The sequence below is a fragment of the Bidens hawaiensis genome, unplaced genomic scaffold (genome assembly GCF_021521415.1).
Source record: "Bidens hawaiensis isolate Kalapana, Puna unplaced genomic scaffold, B.hawaiensis_p1.1 tig00053902_1, whole genome shotgun sequence".
NCBI classification, from domain to species: Eukaryota; Viridiplantae; Streptophyta; class Magnoliopsida; order Asterales; family Asteraceae; genus Bidens; species Bidens hawaiensis.
The window spans coordinates 50,690-60,902 of record NW_027499691.1 but is presented as its reverse complement, the minus strand read 5'-3'; the positions used below and the strand labels follow the sequence as shown (position 1 = coordinate 60,902).

The window sequence follows — 10,213 nt, the reverse complement described above, 5'->3', positions numbered from 1 at the left end:
AGAAACATCGTCTTGGATCAAGTCAGATTCATTTCATGTTTCTTCATTATTATTACCTTCAAGTAAAATATGAAAAAGGGACCAGAAGTATTCTCCCACTTTGGCGAGATATCCAAAGGTAATTATTCATCTTCCTTTATTCTTCAAGTCAAAGAGTGTAAACTAATCGAGCCAAGCCTACTCTCATTTTAATTTAAGAAGGCTCAAACTCTACTTCTTATAACTTAAAAGGCTCGAGCTCAAATAAAACTCTATTCTAAAGCTTGAGCTTGGCTTATTTATTATTTAACAATTACTTAATTATTAGAATTATGCATTTTTTATAATTATTTACATATATTTATAGTAATAATTTGTGTATATAATACACTATATTATATTACTTAATTATAATTTATCAAGTTTTTATACATACTAATAGATATTATATAAAAGAAAAGGTTTTAAAAAAGGACGTATGGCTTGAGCTTGATATGTGAAGCTTAGCGAGATCGCTCAAGCCGGGCTCGATTTGAGGCCTAAGGCATTTAACGAGGCGATCTTGGGTCACTTATTCTAGCTTTATTTGTAGAATCGCTGACAAAGGATTACCTATTCGATCAAAAGTTTTCGATTTCAACTGCGACGGTTGCTAGAGTGGTACGTAATGATCAATCGATCGCAGATAAGACGATCTTATCAAATTCATTTTTTATGATTTGTGAACATTGTTACGGATTTATTGCTTGATCGCAGGCGATTAGATCATCCGCAACAAACAAAAGAGGATTATCGATGGTAGATTTCAAAGCTGTACATAGTCATTTCCCAAATCCAGTCATTAATTTAGGGGTGTGAAACGTGTCGTGTTGGCCGTTTAACCCAAAAATGACCCGATCTCAAAAACCCTACATGAAATGTATCGGGTTGACCTGAACACGTCAATTGTGCAAAATTTTAAATCTTGTCGTGTTGTCCTGTTGACCTTAATTTATTTTTTTAAAATTTTATTTTATTGTTTTTCACTTTTTTGTCTCATGTTATTCAGTCCGCCTTTATACAAAATTTTTATGACACAGTGACATTTTAATTATAAAATATTATTTTTGTTTTCTTTTTAGTTTTAAATTTTGAAATAAAATACGTAACCAATCTAATTTTTTACGAAAAAAATTAGATCTTAAAAAATTAAAATAAAAAATATATGGGCTAAATCGGTCAACCCGTTAACTTGCGAGGTTGACCCGAACATGACACGTTTAGCTAAAAGCTTCATCATCACCTCAATTGTGCAGATCAGTTTGACGTTGGCTGCGAAGAACATTGTGCCATCAACAGACATTATTGCTACATTCAGACTCCATGGTTTTGAATCTAGCATGGTACATTCTTCATTGCAACCGTTACTTGTATAACTCGATTTAAATCATCGAAATGATGTATTTTTTATTTAGTGCAGCTTAAGGTACAATACTTTCATCAGCATGCAACTCTAACATCAACAATGAGTTTGAATAAAGCTCCAACTATTAATATTGCTGCAACTATTGGTACTCCAACATTAGCTATTGGTGCAAATGCAGCTTATAAAACATCTTCTAGCAAATTCAAAAATATTGCAGTTGGCATCAATTTCAACAAACTATATTCCACTGCTTCTTTAATCTTGTAAGTAGGGATGTCTTTGAGAATCGTTAAAAAAGTTTTGACCGATGACGAGAAAAAGTTGGGCCTTAAGTAAAAGGGTTTTTTTATAATTTTATTAAACAATTAATTATTGAATGTGCTTACTTGGTTATGATTCGCGTTGTACAAAAACATTTTTTTTTAATAAAAATGGGTTTTAATTAATTGAGTAATTGGGTTTAAACATTAAGAATACATATTTTATTAAAAAAAACTATATACAAATTTAAAAGAAAAAAAAAATTCAGGCCTACCAGGATGATCGGGCCGGGACGATCGCCGATTTTTTTTGCTGGATTAGGTGATTTAAAGAAAAAAAAACTGGTTTTAGGTGGTTGACCAGAATTTAAGTGGTTTTAGTTAATTTGTTATCTCAGATAGCGGATTACCAGTACACGTCAGCATACATTCCACGTGGCTATCTACGTCATCCAGTTGTTCTACAAGTGTCGTCCATGTGGAATCCGCTATCTCAAATAGCGGATTACACTTGTTGAACAATTGGATGACGTGGACAGCCACGTGGAAAGTAAGCTGACGTGTACTTGTAATCCGCTATCTGAGATAACAAATTAACTAAAACCACTTAAATTCTAGTCAACCACCTAAAACCAGTTTTTTTTTCTTTAAATCACCTAATCCAGCAAAAAATTCGACAGTCGCCCTCCACCCCTCAAAGCCGGCTGTGCTTGTACGTATTTGCTATTTAAAAAATCACTACGTTAAATATACTAGTTAACAAATTATTTTGCAGGGGTGACAATGGGGACACGATAAGAGCGTTATATATGTATAGCTTTAATGTTCTCGAAAAGACTGCCGTTGCAGCCAAGATTTCACAAAGGTTATCAACCAACAAGACCAAGTTTGTGGTTGGAGGGTGTTATGTGTTTGATGATCAAACATTGGTGAAGGCTAAGGTTGATAATAATAGGAAGTTAGGCGCGGTTTTGCAGCATAAATTTATTTATAAGTCACTCGTTTCGTTATCTACTGAGGTCAACACGAAAGCCTTGCATAGAACTCCCAAGTTTGGCTTCGCCATTGCTCTTAAACCTTGATCAAACTCGACCCAAGATAGGCGCGATTTTTTTAAAAACTAGAGATGTATGAAGTTTGTTAAACATTGATCTTTCGTTTCTATTCGGTCCAAGCTTGGACCAACGATTTTTTTCTTTTTGTGTATGTATTATTGATTGTAAGGGTGTGCGTGGTGCTGTTCGGTGCAGTTTTTGGCTAAAACCAAACCGAAAATCAAATTTCGGTTTTTGGAGTTTTTGAAACCGCCGGTTTCGGTTTTTTCGGTTATTGCCATTTTAGCTTGAAAAATTTATGACCGAAACAAAATTGGCAAAAAAAATAATGAATTTAGGTATAAATAATTTTGTTAATCGTAAAATAATAGGTTATTATACATTTGACCAAAAATATTTGAGTTACATATTTGTTAAATTCTTATGGATTACTTAATATAAAATATATAAAAAAAAAACTTATGAATTCGGTTCTGCTTTTTCGTTTTTATCATATGCAAAACCAAAATCAAACCGTTAGTTCGGTTTTTACAAAAACATAAAACCAAATCGTCGGTTTTTGTTTCAATTCTGTTTTTTTGGTTTTGATTTTTCAGTTTTTTCGGTTTCAGATCGGTTTTTTCGTTTTCTTGCACACCCCTAATGTTAGGCAACCAGTTAATTCTTTATGTTTGATTATTGACAAAGTGTTACATCCGATCACACATACCAACTAATATTGTCTGTTTTACCCATCAAAAACTCACGCACCTGATGAAAGTCAGATAATATCATCAACAAGCTTCCTCAAACTCGTGAACGATGAACCGCCTTCTTCCATCGCCATACGGCTCTTCTCTTTCATTTCCTTCACCTTGGCTCGAACCGCACTACCGCCATCCATCAACTCTCGTATCGCCTTCTCAATCGTCTCAGCCGACCAGTGTTTGATTCTTGTCCATTTGGTCATAATCCAAAGAAATCTCGACCGCCAAACCCAAATCCTTAACCATTTGAAACGCGTCTAGTTGTTGCTCTGCATACAACGGCCACGTGGCAACCGGGACCCCATACCAAACACTCTCAAGTATCGAGTTCCACCCACAGTGCGACACAAACCCACCCGTCGCCACGTCAGCCAGCACTTCCGTCTGTGGGACCCACCCCACCACTTTCCCTTTTTCCCGGGTCCGCTCTAGGAACCCATCTGGCAGGACTTCATTAAAATCCGTGTATTCCTCGGGAACCCCTTAAGCTCCTCGGAAGAAGGCGGCCCACGTAGGGACCATATAAACCGGGACCCACTCCGTTCCAAACCCATTGCTCTTTCCCTAACCTGGTCCGAACCAAACCACCCCCTCGACCCAAAACATAACAACACGACCGACACCTTCGGTTGACTTTTCAACCATTTCAACACTTCATCATCCGGTGTCGGTTTTAAAGGTTTTAGTAGCGGGCCCACGGTGTAAACCGGAGGCGTGTTATCATTAACATCAAACGAGCAAAGCGCGTGACGCTCAAGCTCTCGAAACGTGTTGACGATTATACCCTTCGCCTCTCTATACTTTCAGGTATAACGAACGAACCGTTTCGACCATTGATCACTATCCCAAATCACATTTGGGACAACACTTGTCGGAACCGGATTAACATAGCTCGGGACCGATAACTCGGTACCCGAGCGCCTCAGTTCCACAATTTCAACATCATGTTCATCTTGTAGCATCTGAAAATGAAACATAACCCCGAGAAATGCGGCATTCGACGGAAAAAACACATATGTAGCTAGATCAAACTCATTAGCAACATCTATCATTGGTGTACAAAACATGTCAACCACCAGTGCACCAACCCGACCCGACCCGGATCCGGACTCGTCGACCCGACTAGCCACTAATTCATTGGCAACATCCATCATTGGTGTACAAAACATGTCACCCACCAATGGACTGACCTGACCCGACCCGACCCAGATCCGGACCCATTGACACGACCCGACCCGTTGATCCGACCCGACCCGGATCCAGACCCGTTGACCCGGCTAGCAACTAACTCTCTTATCATGGGCTTATGGAAGTTAATGACTGCATCAGCTTTGAAGCCAACAGTTGGGCAGTCATGTAACAAATGAATATCCATAGGTGGGAAATGAATGAATTTTAATCTTGTTTGATCGGTAAACGAGTCGGTGTAACCGGTACCAATCGGGTCACCCGGGAGCTTCATAATAAGTATGGTGGCAGTGATATGGCTAAAGGTGTTTACAAACAAGGTGGCTAGCTCAATAAGCTGGCCTGCATGGCCCATAAGTGGTGATGGGATGAATATGAGGTCTAGGTTCTGTTTCTCCATAGAGTTTGATAATTTGATGATATCAATATATCATAAGTTTTGGTAACAGGTTTAATAATAATAATAATGGAGAGTTGTTGCGGAGAAGATGAGTATGAAGTCTAGAAAAGAGATGTTTTTGTTTTTTTATTGTAAGTTTTATATTTAGCTCTTTAGGTTTGAAGTAACTATATAGTAACCCTTTTGGTTTGATTTAAATTAAATAGTTTGATAATTTGATGATATCATATGTTTTTATTTCTTTTGTTGTTGATATATTTGGTCTCTTGGCTCAGATGTCGTTACGTTTTTTAAAAGAGTTCAGCGGGTCATGTGATGTAACTTATCAACGTCGAAGAACCGTAACCTTGTTTTCATTAGAATCGGATTTGTCATTCGAAATGGGTTGTGACACAGTTTATTGTCTGGTTACTTGTCTCTCTATTGTAATTTGTTTCTTTTGTGAAATTATATAATAGTTTATTAGTAATTAAACTTAAAGTAAAAAATGGGTGATGAGGTGGTAGTTGAGTAGGCAAATAAGAGCACTCACATTTTGTTTATAAAAAATTGTGAGTAAGGTTTTATAATGTAAAAAGTGGTTTATGGTGTTTCGAGAGTAGAAGACAGAAAATGCAGTGATTTTTCTGTATTTGAAAAGTTCATGTTTACTCTCTATAATTTTTAATACTTTTGAAATGGTTTGTGTGTGAAGGTGAGAGAAAAACTAATTGTAAATGTATTAAAAAGTATTATTTGATTGAAAACGAGGGAGAAAAATGTAACGATTTTAGTGTAAAATTGAATTTAAAAATAAAAGAAGGGATGTAAATGCTCTAAGGGTTCCTTACTATTGGAGGTGAAACTAAGTTTACTAAATTTGTAAGAACATGTGCCAGTTGACTGGACTGCTAAGACCGTCTCCAATGCTAGGTGTGCTCTTAGACGCCCTTAACTGTCACGTCATCTATGACATAATATCATTATAAATCCTTAAAAACTTCAATTTCATCTCTAATCCTACAAATATCTTAACCTTCTTTAATTTTCACCTCACACAATATTTGTATGACTCTTTTTTACCGACTCGCCTTTTCATAAGGGCACATGCATGATGTCCTTGTGTAAGATGTAAGAACACGTCTAGCATTCAAAGGCCTTCAATGATTTATCTTCAAATGGCTCATTGAAGATAGTCTAACATCATGGATCAGTATATCACGTGATATGCATTAAAAAGTAAGTAAAAGACTAAAAGTACTTGCAAGTTTAGAACGTGACAAGATTCTTAATTGTTGCCTTTGTAGTTTGCTGCTGCTGCTGCTGCTGCTGCTGCTTCTGCTTCTTCTGTCTTTGTTAGTGCACCGATATGGCTCATACTTGGTTTTATATTTATAAAGTAACTATTATTAATTACACATTTGGGATTTCATGTTTATAGTTATATGGGATTAATAATTTTCTATTGATGAGTTCGTTATCTAAAACCAGATCTTAAATTTTTTTAAGTTTCTAGCTATAGTATACTGCTTATTATATTTATATTTGTTAAAATTATATAATATATTTATACACCCGACTACATAAATATACGAGTCCAGGTAAATTGACAATCACATATGTTTTGACTTTCGTCATCGCCACGGGTTGAGGTCTATTCATAGGTTTTCTAGAAACTAATTCGGGGCAACCCGAATGAAATGATTAAGCATTTTGTAGACCTTGTTACACACTAAAAACAGTCTTTTGTAATATATGCTATCTTTTTATTATAAATTATACTAGTGTTATTGTTTTCTTCCGTGTGTAATTTTTCAGTTTAGTGTTGGTATCGTAAAAAACCTAATTTATACTAACCAAATGCACATTAATGCATCATCGCAATGTGACGAGTACAAATCTAGTCTATTTACTTAAATAAGCTAATTTGTAAGAATACTCGATTTATGAACTTTAAGTTATGGACACGGTATGTTACAAAATTACATGGTAAAGATGCGCATGTGGGAGAGTTTGCTCTTTTAATGTAATGCGGGTTATTAAATGATAAAACTTTAGGGTGCTGCTAAACGTACCCCTTACTCCATTTTTACTAAATATACTCCCTCCCTGAACTTATTACATAAATTACAATTATCTCTTAACATAATTTATATACATATTAGTCCCTACAACATTACTTTCATTTGATAACCTCCGCTACATATTTTAAATTAAAAACTATCAAGTATTACTATTAATTTATTTTTTTTTAATATTAATATTTTTAATATTAATATTGTAAATATTTATAATATCTTTTTTTAATTTTAATAGTATATATATTTATAATATCCTAATTTTACCACTTTATCTTTTACAAAATAAACCAAAAACCCAAAACCCTAAAACCTAAAACCGAAACCGAACCCTAAACCCTAAACCCGAAACCGAACCCTAAACCCTAAACCCAAAACCGAACCCTAAACCCTAAAACCGAAACCCTAAACCCGAAACCGAACCCTAAACCCTAAAACCGAAACCCAAAATCCTAAACTCGAAATCATAAATAAAACTCAACTTGTAAAAAAAATAATATTAAATCCTTACTTTTGTGCTAATTTGGTAATTATATGATTTCAAGGGTTAATATGAAAGTTGGTTTTTCCACTAGGGGGTATGACAAGCAACCAGGGGGGTACATTTAGCCTAACCCAAACTTTATAGTTGAAACTATAACATTATATATAGAATTAAAATCTATTAACAAACATAAATTAAATACCAAGCACACTCATTTTTTTAACATCGTCTTGAACTACCCCCAATATTTGGGTGAATCTTTTAGAGACAGGATGCCAACTGTCCATACAGATTTTGACATTTCAAACCTGACTCACTGAGAAACCCCATCAAGGAGAAACCCACCATCATGAGAAAATCCATTGAGTTAGGTTTCGAACATTAAACTATAAAAATCCCAAGTCTTAACCATTATCTCATGCCACACACAACTTCGTCTTTGCTGTTCGGTGTACCTCTCGATCGGCGAATGTAACGACGGCCAATGGAAAACGTTAGGGTTTTTGGTTGTTTATAGACCGGAACTAGAATACGTATTAGGCTATTGACCCATTTTATTTTTCTAAACAAGTATCATTATAAATCAAAAGATGCTGATCATCAGAACAAATCTTTCGATTTAATATATTAAATCTTTTAAATTTAAATTATAGAAAAGTACACGTCCTTACAAGAGGGAAAAAAAATCGGTACATATATTTCGACTTAAAATATTCATCTAGGTAGACACCACATATGTAATGACTAGTGAGTTGGATAGTACCTTTGTTTGATACCTATATTTATTTGAACATGTTCAATGTATTTTTGGCATGGACTCTTAAATCAATTGATCGATCTTGTAACCTTTTTAGCAAGTTGTTTTTAAAAAGGATGCGGTCGATGCATGGTCTGACCATGTAAACATCGTTATTATACATTTCCCAACATTGAAGGCGTTTGTTACATGATAGTAGTTTATCAATAGCCAATACTCCAATTCATAGGTATATTTTGGATGTCCAATGACATTATTATTATGTATCATTTAGCTGGCACACTTCTAACATGTAATAGATGTTCTTGAAGTCAAGAACCAATGCTAAATAGAAAGCCTTAATTAGTGAAACTAACTATCGAGACTTTGGACTAGCCGGATACATGCTTATTGCTAGAGGCGAGAAAATAGAGTTGGTAAGGATTAAGATCTCTCTTTATTTAATTTCTATGATCGATGATCATATACAACCTCTTTATCATTCTCAATGTTCTATAAAAAGGTTATTCTATTTGTACAAATATGATAGAGGGTGCATTCATCCTTGTTTTATGTTGGTTTACTGTTTTTTTCTTCAGCGTCAAATACAGCAGTTTGGTAACTCGAAAGACTCATGAGTCATCACCTTGAGATTACGTGTTCAAAGATGATCTTTTGGGACTTGTCGCCTAGTAAAGCAGCGTGGTAACTCACAAGGCTCATAACACCTTGAGATCACGGGTTCAAAGATTATCTTTTAGGATACATCCTTTTTTTCGAATGACTAAATTTCACGCTCTATTGGGTTTGTTTGAAGCCATAACCTCCTCTTATCTTTTAGCTTTTTTTGACACGTCCTTGTTGAAAGATTATCCGGAAAAAAATTAATAAAAGCTGACCAAGTTATATTATTAGGTGTGATTGAATTAAATATTTATCTTATGGTTATCAATTTGTTTATAACACGCATTAAATCTCTTTATCCTTGTTTTGATTTTTTAAGTTATTGTAAGTGGTCGTTTGGAGAAAGTTTTAAACGTGTTTAAATGTATTTATGTTTTTTTTACGATTTTTATAATCGTATACAAATGCTAACATAATTATCCTAAATGAGATTTTGTAATTTAATTTATTTGTTATAATATAAACATAATATTTGTTGGTTGTCTGGTATAATAGTTTTAGCGACAAGGTGTGACTTGGCTGGTTTTGAGGCATAGACTGAACCTAAACTGGAAATTAATTTTTGTGATGCGTTTTTAACAATAAATATATTTTGGTTAAGATGATTTTCGGTTAATCAATTCCACAATTACCACATATTGAAAAAATATTGATGAAGAAACACTTATCTAATCGGCATTTAGATGGGTATTTCCATAGTGTAAAGGATACAAAAATCGAGCTAGTGAACTAGATCTGTAAAATTAAAATTTTCGGTGGCCTCATTCATTAACACCCTTCTTATTTAAAATAAACATTAATTACACAGTATCATATCACCTGTATAATAAATAAGAAGTTCGTTTAACAACAAATTTATTTGCACATAACCTTACATTTATAAGGATTTAAAATCATCACCTTTATTTTGAAATAGTAAATACTATATCACTAGACCACTTAATCCACCACCTCCATGTATGAATAATAATATTAAAAATAATGTAAAAAACATATTGTTTGATTCATAAAAGTATATTGTTTAAAAAACATATTTAAACTTATTAATTTTTTTTTATAAATTGGTTGTGACTCAATGGTAGAGCACTCATTTTACTAGTGAGAGGTAGGGGGTTCAAACCTTACTACCACCAATTTATATGGAAGATATGAGGGATGACACTGGCTTGCCAGGGTTCGAGTCCTGATCACACCCGGTTTTACCGGCTCCTAGCTGTCG

General features: G+C 34.4%; 2 pseudogenes across 1 annotated transcript; one reads left to right on the top strand and one right to left on the bottom strand.

Annotated features, from left to right (window-relative positions):
• Positions 1–1,229: 1,229 nt before the first annotated feature.
• Positions 1,230–2,726, top strand: LOC143600288 (mitochondrial outer membrane protein porin 2 pseudogene; annotated as a pseudogene).
• On the bottom strand, positions 1,253–5,086 carry LOC143600290 (anthocyanidin 3-O-glucosyltransferase 2-like; annotated as a pseudogene). The gene is made up of 3 exons (XR_013147448.1): positions 4,632–5,086; positions 3,450–4,554; positions 1,253–1,661 (listed from the first exon to the last, which is right to left on the bottom strand). The product of XR_013147448.1 is annotated as an anthocyanidin 3-O-glucosyltransferase 2-like (transcript).
• Positions 5,087–10,213: the final 5,127 nt, after the last annotated feature.